We start from the raw sequence: 12,129 nt of genomic DNA, 5'->3' as shown, positions 1-12,129 counted from the left end.
TCAATGTTTATTAATGAAATTAAGTGAGGTTTCCTAATCAAAAGATAAATTTCCTTATAAACCTTTATCAGCAAGAAGTCAAGTTGCCTTGATCATACCCACGCCATGGCCTCATTACTAGTGAAGGCACCTTTCCATAAAAGGTAACAGGCCTAAGAACAAATTATTCAAAAGTGTTAAAAATAACGCAAGTATTCACTTCCATGTGTTGTTTGTATCCAATATTTAGTTTATCTCCTCAGCTTTAGGATGATAGTAATACTTATAATAAATACTGTATTTGTATATATTTTTTAGATTGTCTAAATATTTTCATGATTTCAATATAAACTATAAAACACACCACAAACACAAGCTCTTACAAAAAGAATATCAAGTATATATATATATATATATATATATATATATATATGTTTTGAGACAGGGTATCACTCTGTTGCCCAGGCTAGAGTGCAGTGGCACAATCACGGCTCTCTGCAGCCTCAAGCTCCCAGGCCTAGAGAGTTCCTCCCACTTCAGCCTCTCCACTTGTGGGGAGTACAGGCGTGTATGACTGCACCCGGCTATTATTACTATTATCATTTATAGAGACAGGGTCTCTGTATGTTGCCACAGCTGGTTTGGAACTCCTGGGCCCAAACAGTCCTCTCATCTCAGCCTCCCAAAGTTCTGCGATTACAGGTGTGAGCCACCTCACCCAATCAAGGATGTCAAGTTTAAACCCAGCTATGGAGATTCCTTCAAAAAGAGAGTTTCTTTTTAACAAATCTTTAAGAAAAGATAGACATTTAACCAACTTGGCAGGCTAAGTTGTACATTCCAGGATGGATATAGTATGAAGAAAATATTGAAAAGGTTAATACATTATAAAGTTATTTAATAACTTAGATCTTTGTAAGCAGGAATTTACACTAATGTATCTTTGCCTCATGAGGTCATGTATAAAACACATAATAAATGAAAATGTTCAGAATAAATGGACTTACTTCTTCATTTTTTATTTGGTCATTCTACCTTTAGGGAGACATGGACATGGAATAAAGAAAGGCCAAACTTGGAGCTAATAACATAGTATGGGAATTGTAGATACATTGTAATTCTCTCACTGCATTCTTCATACACAAATTGTAATGGAAAGTAAAGATAAAAGAAGCCTCAATTGCCATTAGAGAATAAAATAGGATTTCCACTTAGATCCTTAGAAGCAGCTGTTCTTAAAAATTAATTCACTTGGTAAATTTTCAAGTTTCCTCCTCACTTTTCCTGTGTGAACATTTCTCTTACGTGCTTTGGATGGAAATGGATGTTACCAAATCTTGGAGTTCAAACTCAACAGCCTCAAGAGTTATTCATACCTGAACAAGCTAGTGAGGGATATTAACTGGTCTCCAAATCTCTTAGGGGTCATTTGAAGACAAATTCTCTGCCCAAATGTTATTAATTAGATATTTAGCACCTTAGCTAGCTTATTTCTGAGAGCCTTTGGAGATCAAAAGGGGTGTGAAAAAGTGAAGAGAATCAAAGCTCAAACACCAATTTGAATTGAGCTGCACAATGCGAATTTACTCCAGCACTTTGTTGCAGTGTAATCTATAAATAATCCTCTGAGGTTCACTTGCCAATTAGAAATCATCACATGGCATACACCATAGATGTCAGTAGTTAATTTGCATGTCAGTGATACATTAATTTGATGAAAATTTTAAAGCTTTATGCACTATTTATATCATAATTGGAAGCACATTTAGTGTACTAATACACTGATTTTTATTGTATCCAATGTGCTTTTTAAAAGGCCAAGTTTAAATGATCATTATTTATCATTGTCTGTTTGATAGTTCGTTTCAGTTCAAGACAACACATCTGCATTTTAGACTTGAAGCTATTTTAACATTAACTGTAATCAAGATGTCTGAAAAAAAAGTCATGTCTACGTGGGTGATAGAAAAGATGAAAATCAGGTTTACATCTAGAGGTAGCTGGTTAGATTTGGAAGTTTAATTCAGAGTTTTTGGCCTTAGCCTAACCATGCCTCCTTGGGTCGATAATTTAGCGATAATTTAGTTTTGTGGTTTTTGGGGTTTTTTTTCTCTCAACTTTTTGCTTCATTTTATTTTATTTTTTTTTCTCCCTGAGTTTTTCTACAGTCAAAAAGTACAGTTTTGTGGGTGGTCCCTTCTAAGAGCTGAAAATGGTTGTTGATTCAAGTACAAAGAGAAACAACCTGTGGGTGCTTAAACGTTAACTACTGTATTTAAGTGTGGTACTTAGAACAAATACTGTATTTACATAGACAGAAATTTCAAAAGCTGCCAGCCTGGTGGGATTAGCTTGCCATGGGAATTGTCACACCTGTCAATCAGGTCTGCCAGGGTAGCAAGGGGAAAGCCAATGATAGAGAGACAGAGGAATCAAGAAAGAGAAGAGAGGAAAAGAGAAAGAGAAAGGGAAAGAGAAGTGTATGGGAGTTTCCACTACCATGGAATCACAATAACTTTTTCTACATTTATTTCCACCCTGATATCCTCAGACTACTTAAGTCTTAGTGTGCCCAGAAAATTAAAAGATTTAGTTACTTGGCTTTTCTGATTGGTGCTATAATAGTGTTTTTCTAGAAACTGAATGTCATTAAAGTCAGGGTCGGGCTTTCATTTTGGTGCAACAGATGTATGCACATGTTGACTTACTTTGAGCTAATTCCTTAGGAGTTTATGGCTTCTCCACCCAGCCAGAATACAAGTATCTTTAGATCAGAAATCTTGCCTCCTTTGTCTCATGTCACCTCAGCATTTGCAATATTAGACCTTAATAACTACTTGCAGGCTTGATTGTACTTCTAAACACTTATTCATAACAACTTTGATGATCTGCCTTCTTCCACAATTGAAAAAGAAAAACAAAATAAGACATTATGACAGAGAAATTGTATACATAAGTAGAATAAAGTAAGGTCATTTGGAAAGATAACACATATATTCATTCCAAGGCGTCTTATATGACTAATAAATTAAATCTCCCATGGGCTCTGAGCTTTCTTGTGCCTAAAGCAAAAAGAAAATGTAATCAGTTAAGAAATCTACATTACCCCTGAGATTAAAAATACTAATTTATCAGAAAAAAAGCTAGGTATCAAGAGTACACACAATCATTAATTTGCATTGTCTTATATCTCCTCATTTGACAAATGTTTCATTTTTATTACCCATTAATGTTAGTCTTCACGTTACAGGAAATATAAATGAATATTGGTTATTAAAATAAAAATCTAATTCAAAGCATTTTCTTCACAATAGCTTGTGAAAGAGAAGACTAAATTTAGTATTTAAATGGGCTTATTTGAATCACTTAATCAATGTGTTTCTAGTTGCATTTAGTTATGAAAACTGAATCAAACATCATCTTTCTTAGTAAACATTTAATAAGAGCTAAACTCATAGAAGAAACTAAGCTTTTAAAATAAAATGTTCCCAAAATAAACATTGACGATATCCATTTTTACATAAATAGAACAGCATCCCCCAAAAATAAAAAAGTGAGTGGAATTAAAGCCACCATTCAAATGTAGCAAAGCAAAGACACCATGAAACTCTCTTATTTTGCCTTATGCTTTATGAAGTTAGTGCCTGATTTACCCAAATGTATATTATGTACTACACAGCTCGGACTTTTAAAGGTCAAAGACAAATTCCTCAGTGAATTTTATTAAATGAAACTTGCCCTTCTTTTCCTGTCTTAAGTCCTGACTCCAGGTTTAATAAAAGTTGTTCTTCTCTCTTCACCCCTCCCCCCACTAATTCCCACGTTTTCAACAGTAAGTTCTCTAACCAGACAATGCTGAAGATATTTGCACATAAATTTATGACATAGGAGAAAAATAACAAAAGAGTCAGACCTAACATAGTATTAATTTAAAAGGCAATTAATTTTGAAGAAGAAAAGGGTATCAACATAAACTCAGCAAGGGCATGAATGATAGTATATAGTACAAATAAATCTCTATTTGGGGGTCCTGAGAAATTTCAGCAAGTGGTTGTTGAGTAATGAATGTTTGTAATTCATTAGCTACTATTTTAAAATGCAAAGCACACCATGACATCAATGATGTTCTTTTTAATCTCAACAAACAGGCTATTACAATTAAAGCACTTGCAAAAAGACAGTACGTTTAAATATAAGTTTTGATGAGATTTCAATGTTTTAATAATAATAATTGAATAACACTTCATAATTCCATAGAAAGACATAAAAATCTTGAGATTGGTTCAAAAATATATGTGTTTGTAAACACCAACCTTTTATGAATATTTAGAAGCAGCTAGCATTTCTATTTTGAAAATTCTTTTTTTCTCAGATCTCTTAATAAGGTTTTAGTGTATCTTTAAGAAGATAATCGTTATTTACTTAAAAATATTTATTTTCCAAATACAGAAAATAATAACATTTACAAGTGCTTCATTTTCTATGCCCCCTTTCCATCTTCCTTCAGTTCCTAGACAACAAAACAATGGTTCATTCTTCATGTGGAAGAGTAAACTCAATAAACGCGAATGGCCAGGAGGCCTACAGCAGTGAAATTATGGCTTCACAAGGACTTTTTTTTTTCTTTATGAACAAGTTTAGAAAGACCTTTTTCAACATATTTTAAAGTCATGCATACTTCAATGATATAATTATCTTGGCAACACTAAATACTGCTGACTGATAAATGAGGCCAAAATAATTAAGTTCTGTTCTTTGCACAATCAAGATTTAGTGCAGTAATCAATCTGGGTAAGAATTTGGAGTCTGGAGACTTCAGAAGATGAACAAGCTACTAGCTAAAATTGGTCATGTGGGAAGATGGTTAAATGAGTATACAGTTTATACATAGCTGTGAATACTCTTCATGTCTTAATCTTCATTAGAACCTGGTTGATTCATTGTTCATGTGGTCCTGTACTAAGTTGGACATGGTATACAAGTAGACAAAAGAACAATTGAAAAGATAATCCAATGCATTCAGTGGGCACGAACGGCATTGAAAATGTAAAATAATAGAGTTGAAAATATAACAGTTTTTAAGCAAAAAAAAAAGAGGTACAAATGCTGCTATGAAAGCATTAAGGTTATAAACATTATGATAAAAGAGAGAGAGAGAACACAATAAATACACTTTTCCACATACATATTTGTAGAACCGTGGGTATGGTCTGGATGCCTCTCCAGTTTCCATTTTTATTTTCTTCTACCTAACTCTCTCTTCTCTCCTTGGAATAAATCATACAGCTTTCCATACCCTCAACAACACTCCCACTGCATGGTTTTTCCCTGTGGAATCAGACTGCCGTCATAGAGAGGTGTTCATGTTAAGTACTTCTCCTGAGGGCTGGAACTCCAGGCTTCATCAGATTGATACACTTAGCAGGTCCATCAGGGATGTCAAAGTGAAATATAACCAGGTCAGTTGGGTGCATTAGTAACTACTGGGATTTACAACCAGCTACAAATACTATATATGTGTATATATATATGCACACATATATATATACATGCACACATACATACATATATACACATATATATATACAAATATTGTATATTTGTAGACAATATTGTAAACTTGTACATATATATTTATATATACACACATATATAAGAAATCATAATAATTTAATAATTTCTCTTGTCAAGAGCTTATTCTGAATACTACCCACGGACCTCAGAAAAAGAAAGAGCATTTTTTTCCCAGCAAAATGCATCCTCCTTTGTAGTGGGCTAAGGAATAGGCACCATGAACAGGTGATACCATTGTAATTTAAAGAATGGAAGAAAGTCAAATAAGAGTATCTACCATCCAACGAAAGGAACTGTATGCAGAAGTCTTTTGGGATCTCCAACTGAGGATAACCGGCTCCCTCTGATTCTGGGTACACATGTCTGCCTCCATGAATGTTAGCATGCGGCCAGGGTAGGGGAGCAATGGACGTCTACACCAGTGCTTGGCCATTTGTAGAGTGGAAATTGCACTTTGCTTTCAAAAATGGATTCTCCTCCCAGCACCATGCAACTCGACTAGCTGAAGGCACAAACGGAATAAATGCACATTCTAAAAAAAGGAGGGAGGGGGCGAAAAAATAAACCCCACCCAGCAATCTTTAAGGGAAACAGGTGCTAGCAAGAGAAAGCGGCCAGCTGTCAATAACACTTAAAACTCCATCTTCGTTACTCTGAAAACAATTTCAATGGGGGAAATACCGTGCCCTGTTCCTGAGGGTTTAATTTACTAGGCTGTCTCTGTGAATTAGAGTCAGATCTAAGTTTCGCACTCAGGAGCGGTTTTCTCTGTCGACTACGTTTGCTCTTCCGAGCTCCAAGTCGGTTTCTAAAATGGGCAAGCCTTTTCCCTCCCGGCAGCCTTGACCCCCACTCCTCCAAGTCGTCACTTTTATTTACAGCCCGGTGAGCGGTGTCTGTGTCGCTCAGTCTGGCCCCAAGAACAGTCACCGCGAACAATGAGCCAGACAAGGGACCCACCCAGAGAACGCCTGCTCGCCGGCCGCGCGCAAGCCCGCTAGCGCGGGACGCTCCGGGCTTCGGGGCTCTGGGTGCCCCCACCCCTTCCCCTCTAAACCCCAAGGAAAGCAAGAAGGTAGGTCGTTCCCTACACCCAGGTACTCGTGCTCACCCAGCCAGCCCTGCCTCCCAGCACCCACCAATTAGATGCCGTATCTAAAAAGAAAATTAAAAAAGCGGGGCAGCGTGGCGGTTCAGCCGGCTGCCGACCCGGATCCAACTCGCCCAGCTTGCGGGTTTGGCGCTCACTTGCGCCCGAGTCCGCGGCATTTTGAAATCCCGGAGGATTTGGGGTGGGGGCAAGAGGTGGGGCCAGGAGCCATAAAGTGGCTTCCGCTCCCTCCCCCCGGCCTGGCACAGCTCTGGGATCGGGCAAGACACAAAAGACGGGTCTTATCAGTGCCAACAACTCTGCCGCCGCCTCGCGCCATGCTGCGCACGGGAACCGGGCGGCGGGCCTCGCGGTCGGGTCTCTGCGCCGGCCGCGGCGCGCCCGGAGGCTGGAGCATCCTGGACGCCGCCAGAGCTCCCCGGTGCGCTTTTCGCGCAGAACCTCCGTCAGCAGCTCCTCGCTTCGCAGATAAAGAAGTAAAGGCGACGGAGGAGAAATGGAGAGAAAAGGGAAGACTTACTTGGGGGCCGAAGGCTCAGCCTGACTCCCGCTTCGGACTCGGCAGGTGTCTGGCACCGCGGGCCCAGGCGGAAGGCGCTGGCGCAGCGCAGAGCAGGGACTCCACTTATCGAGGACTGGAAACTCCCCTTGCCGCCCGGCCTCCGCGCTGCGCTCCTTGCTGTCACCGCTCCGAGCGACGCAGGCACGCTCCCCGCTGCCTCCTAGTCCTGGTGGGTCTCTCTGCTCTCTTCTCCGGGTTCGTCCGCTCCCTCACAGACCACACCCTGTCACCTCAGCAGCCCTCCACTCCTTCCTCTTTGACACTTCCACCGGTTACTCCGCCGTCTGCGTCCTCCCACCCCCACTCAGCCCACGTGCTCCTGCCGCTCCCTCGGCTCTAACTTCCCCTGCCGGGAGCCCCCACCTCCGCTCTGAAAACCCTTTGGTCTCTGAGCAGGGGAAAGGTCCTGGGGTCTTCGCCCACATCTCCCCAGGCCCTTCGGTGCAAAGGACCTTGCTTTGATTTTGTCGTTGCGATGGTTTAGATATATTGTGTACTACATATTAAGATGTATTTCTTTAAATGAGCTACATATCACTTTTAATATTGTAGAAATGTATTCCCAGGTGTTAATCATCTAACCGCTGTTCATTGGCCTTTGGAGTTAGACTGTCAGCCCAGCTTTTCTCCATATGCAAAAAGGCCCACAAAGTTCCAGAACACCCTCTTTACCCCAATCCAAGCCACACGTGCCATTTTCTAATGAGCCCGCTTCCTCGCTGTTATTGTTGTGGAAATATTTTTATATTTACTTTTCCCTGTTTCTGCAGACAATGAGAAGTTCCTTTCTAAGGGCTTCCCTCAGCATTCTGTTCTTAGTTTCATGATAATACCTATCACTCATGTGACATTTTCCTGTTTGGATTACTTCCTCTACTACTGGTCTTTAAGTTTCTCTAGGCAGAACTTTTGGTCTGTAAGTTTGTTCAGGCAGAAATAATTCATACTCATACTCATAACTTTGTCAACAGCTCCTAGTGTGGTCCTCGGCATACAGTACGTATTCAAACAATGTTCAAGGAGTGAATGTCCCTTAAATATGAGGCAAGCTTTGGTGGTTTTATGTGGTATTTAAAGGAAGGAAGACTTCAATTTGTATGCTTGGCTTGTATCCCATATAATTAGTCCTGTGGAAAACAAAGCATTTTGGAGTTAGCTGGATGATTGCTCATACGTTCCTTTGATTCTTGAAACAAGTCTTCCTTGTAAATATTACCCACTTTTTCTAAGATGATACTCAGGTTGGTAACTTGGTGATCATTAAATGTGAAGACCCCTAAGCCTTAGAGATCCCATGGTTCTTCACACCAGCCCAAGCTGCATCAGGCTGGCGTTAATGCAATACTTGACTGCCCAGCTACCCAGCCACATGCAAAACCTGCCTACCAGTACCACAGAGAGCTTACCCAACCATCTTTCCTCCAAAAATAGCATTTATTTTTCCCTCCCTCTTTCTCTTCTCTTGCTTGACTCACTTAAGTCAGAGTTCTAAAAAACAATAAACAAACACCTCTCAATGCTCAGACCTCTTGTTAAACTTACTGTCTTAACTCCTAAACTTAAAATTACTTTCATGAACATATCTTGCCTTAGCTATCCCTGTGTCTCACACAGGCCTCCATATCTCTTTGGTTTCTCCATTCAAATAAATAGTAATTAACATTTGTTAAGTTAGAGAGACCAAAGATCAGGTAGCAGCCAGCCATTGGTCCAAGCATTAACACATAATAGCTCATTTAATCCTCAACATCCTTGTGAGATAGAGCCTATTTTATAGTCGGGGAACATAGGCATAGAGGTATATCACATAGCCAGTAATTAGTGGAGCAGAAATTAGATCCCTGGCAATCTGCTTCAGAGGCTGCTTTCTCGACCACCATGCTTTAAATGGCCTGCCATAATCCCTGGCACCTAATACATGTTAATGAGCATTTTAAAAATAATGAATGTTTACCCATCCACATTTAGCATCATAGCAGGAAGAAGAGACAGTAATGAAATGGGTAGAACTTCAGGTTTTTGAGGACATATAATTGACCTCAATACCACAAGAACTGCTTTCTGTGGTGGGACTATGGACCCTGCCTGTGGCCTGTATTTGAAACATGAGAGGGACATGGTCCATGCTCATGACATCAGGTGTGCGTGACAGATCACTGAGCCTTCACGTTTGGGTTCTAGGACCTCCTTCACAATCAGTGAAAGGCATCTCCAGCTAAACCGATTCCTGGCCAAGCCCACCAACAAGCCAATTTGTGTTCTTCAGGGACCCAGCAGTGAGCAATGTCAGTTCCTGTGGCAGGTTAAATAATGGCCCCCACAGATACCCATGTTATAATCCCCTAGAAACTCTGTTACTTTATATGGAAGAAAATGGATTTTGCAGATGTGATGAAATTAAGAATCCTGAGAAGGGGAGATTATCCTGGATTATCAGCGTGGGCCTTAAGTGCAATCATAGGTCCTTTTAAGTAGGAGACAGAAGGAAATTTGAGACATAGAAGAGGAAAAGGGAATGTGACCACAGAGACAAAGATTGGAATGATGCAGTCACAAGCCAATGAATGGCAGCAGCCACCAGAAGCTGGAAGAGGCAAGGAAGGAATTCTCTCCAAGAGCTTCTCAAGGAAGCACAATCCTGCTTTCATATCGATTTCTGTCCAGTGAAAGTTATTTTGGACTTCTGGCCTCCAGAACTGTACAGAAATAAGTGTTATTGTTTTAAATCACCAAGTTTGTGGTAATTTGTTACAACAGCCAAAGGAAATGAAAATACAGTTCCCAAATCTGGAAGATGACTTTCAATACCTGGGGATGAAATAAAAAGATATTTCAAGCAATTGATCAATTTTCTCTTCTGTGGCCAATGAAGCCAATCATTTGTGGGGAGTGAAGGAGGAGGAGAGAGGAACATTTAGCTCTCAGCATATTATATAAAAGCCTTCCGATCTAGACTTTGCCATTATCTCCAAATAATAAATACATACAATAACTGGGATATACTTATATGATTTAAAGTAGACTTGAAAATTTAAATTTGTTGCTCACTACCCAACCATATTGCCTAAAGTACATGATAGTTTACAATTTTTTTAATTTACTAATATTTTATTTAGGATTTTAGCATCCTTGTATAATAGTGCCAGAACTACCCTACTGCTAGTAAGTAAGAAGGAGGCATTACTAATCAACAGACATGAAGTTTCAGTCAAGTGAGATGGGCAAGCACAAGAGATCTGCTGTACAGCATTGTACCTATAGGCAACAATAATGTATTATACACTTAAAAATTTAAGAGGGTAAGATCTCCTTTAAGTGTTCTTGCCACAATAAAATAAAATATAAAAAATCAATATCTGGTTTAATTTTAAATATGTATGCTATAATTATCTAGTGAACATATGCATTATTCATTATAGTTAAAAGTGTTAATTTGTAAAATGAAAAAATACGTAAATTCTTCTAGAATGTAATTCAGGCTCTCTTGACCTCTGAGATGCTCTAGTACGTTAAATTAAGAACCTTGATGAAGGTATTATATTTCTTTTTAACTGGGACCACCAGATAAAATATCCAGTTAATACAAATTACATCCAGTTAAATACAAATTACAGATAAACAGTTTCAGAATGAGTCCATGTGCCATGCAATATTCAGACAATAAATTGCCTCTATTTTGCAACCTGTTGTTAACCATGCAATCGATGGGATTTGGGAACATAGCTATACTAAGGAGTTATTCATTATTTATCTGAAATTCAAGTTTAAGTAGGTACTTTGTATTTTTATTTGATATACTGACAACCCTATTTTTGATTTTTCAAATGCTCATGCATTTCCCATTTTATCCCTTCTCCCCAAGCCTTCAGTGGGACTAATGTATGTTCACTTAAAGCAGGGCTGAAACGAGATTTAACCCCTCACTACTGGCCTAGGGCTGGTGGTGCCTTGCTTACATAGCAGAAAAGAGGGTATGATGTGACTTCTCTAAGATTTATTCACAGAGTCTAAGTCTTTTCTGCCCGTGAGGGATTTCCCATTAGGTTATACCAAATGTTCAGCATGCCACTATTTAACATACAAACAGTAGATCAGATTAGGATGGAAACGTATTTTTCCTTTTGAACTACTTTAACCCTATTCACGGTTTTTTGGATTTAGTACAATAGTTCTGGCCAGCATTAAGTAAATAGTTCTGCCCCTTTGTACCCTTTCCCCCATAACTGCTGGCAGCAAGATGTATAGTAAGTGTACAAAAGGGCAAAGGCAGAGATGATAATAATTTATGTGGCCTGTATTGGAAATACGAGAGGGACAAAGTCAAGGAAATCACGAAGTTATTTGAGACTTAGTTTCCTCCTCTGTAGAAATAGACCATAAACCTTGTAAAATGTTCAGCATAGGGTACTCAATCACTATATGGCAACAATTTTGGGGGCCTTACCTGCTATGATTCCATGCAGTGCTTTATCCCCCAGGCATGCCTACTATGAGGCTTTACACATAAGTGCTCAAAACATCTTAGTTAAATGAATGAATGAATGGATGGATATGAGGTAATTTATATGAAAGTGCTGTAAAATTGACAAAGTATAGTAGAATTTTAAGAGGTTAGTACTAATAGTAATAATCAATAAGTAATAATGGGCGACACCACTGAGTCTTTGATTCTGGCTCAGCTTTGGAGAGCTGCTCTGCAAGAAATGTTTGAGTCTTTGTCTTTTTTATCCAAAAATTCAATTGAGAGAGACACTGTCTACAGAACAACAACATCTATTGCTCAGTGGAAAATGTTTCATTCATCCAGTTTTGCTCAGGAAAAATTCCCATTCATCCTTCAAATACTTTTTACTATATCGCTTTCATGATACCTATGTCAATTAAATTAGTCTTGGCCACATTT

At 39.0% G+C, this 12,129-nt stretch overlaps 1 protein-coding gene across 4 annotated transcripts in view; it reads right to left on the bottom strand.

Moving 5' to 3' along the window:
* SEMA6D (semaphorin 6D) overlaps positions 1 to 7,275 on the bottom strand; it is a 589,551-nt gene extending 582,276 nt beyond the window's left edge. For 3 of the 4 annotated variants that reach the window (XM_009429065.4, XM_001164625.7, XM_063794079.1), the window contains exon 1: positions 7,185 to 7,270. The gene's annotated coding sequence lies outside the window, so the exon portion shown is untranslated. Of the gene's footprint in view, positions 1 to 7,184 lie in introns of all 4 variants that reach the window. The other variant, XM_016928165.3, reaches the window with a different exon arrangement.
* Between the last annotated feature and the right edge of the window lie 4,854 nt (positions 7,276 to 12,129).

The sequence above is a fragment of the Pan troglodytes genome, chromosome 16 (assembly GCF_028858775.2).
Source record: "Pan troglodytes isolate AG18354 chromosome 16, NHGRI_mPanTro3-v2.0_pri, whole genome shotgun sequence".
Taxonomy (NCBI): Eukaryota; Metazoa; Chordata; class Mammalia; order Primates; family Hominidae; genus Pan; species Pan troglodytes.
Note: the sequence above shows the minus strand (reverse complement) of the source record. Positions and strands in the feature narration are given on the sequence as shown.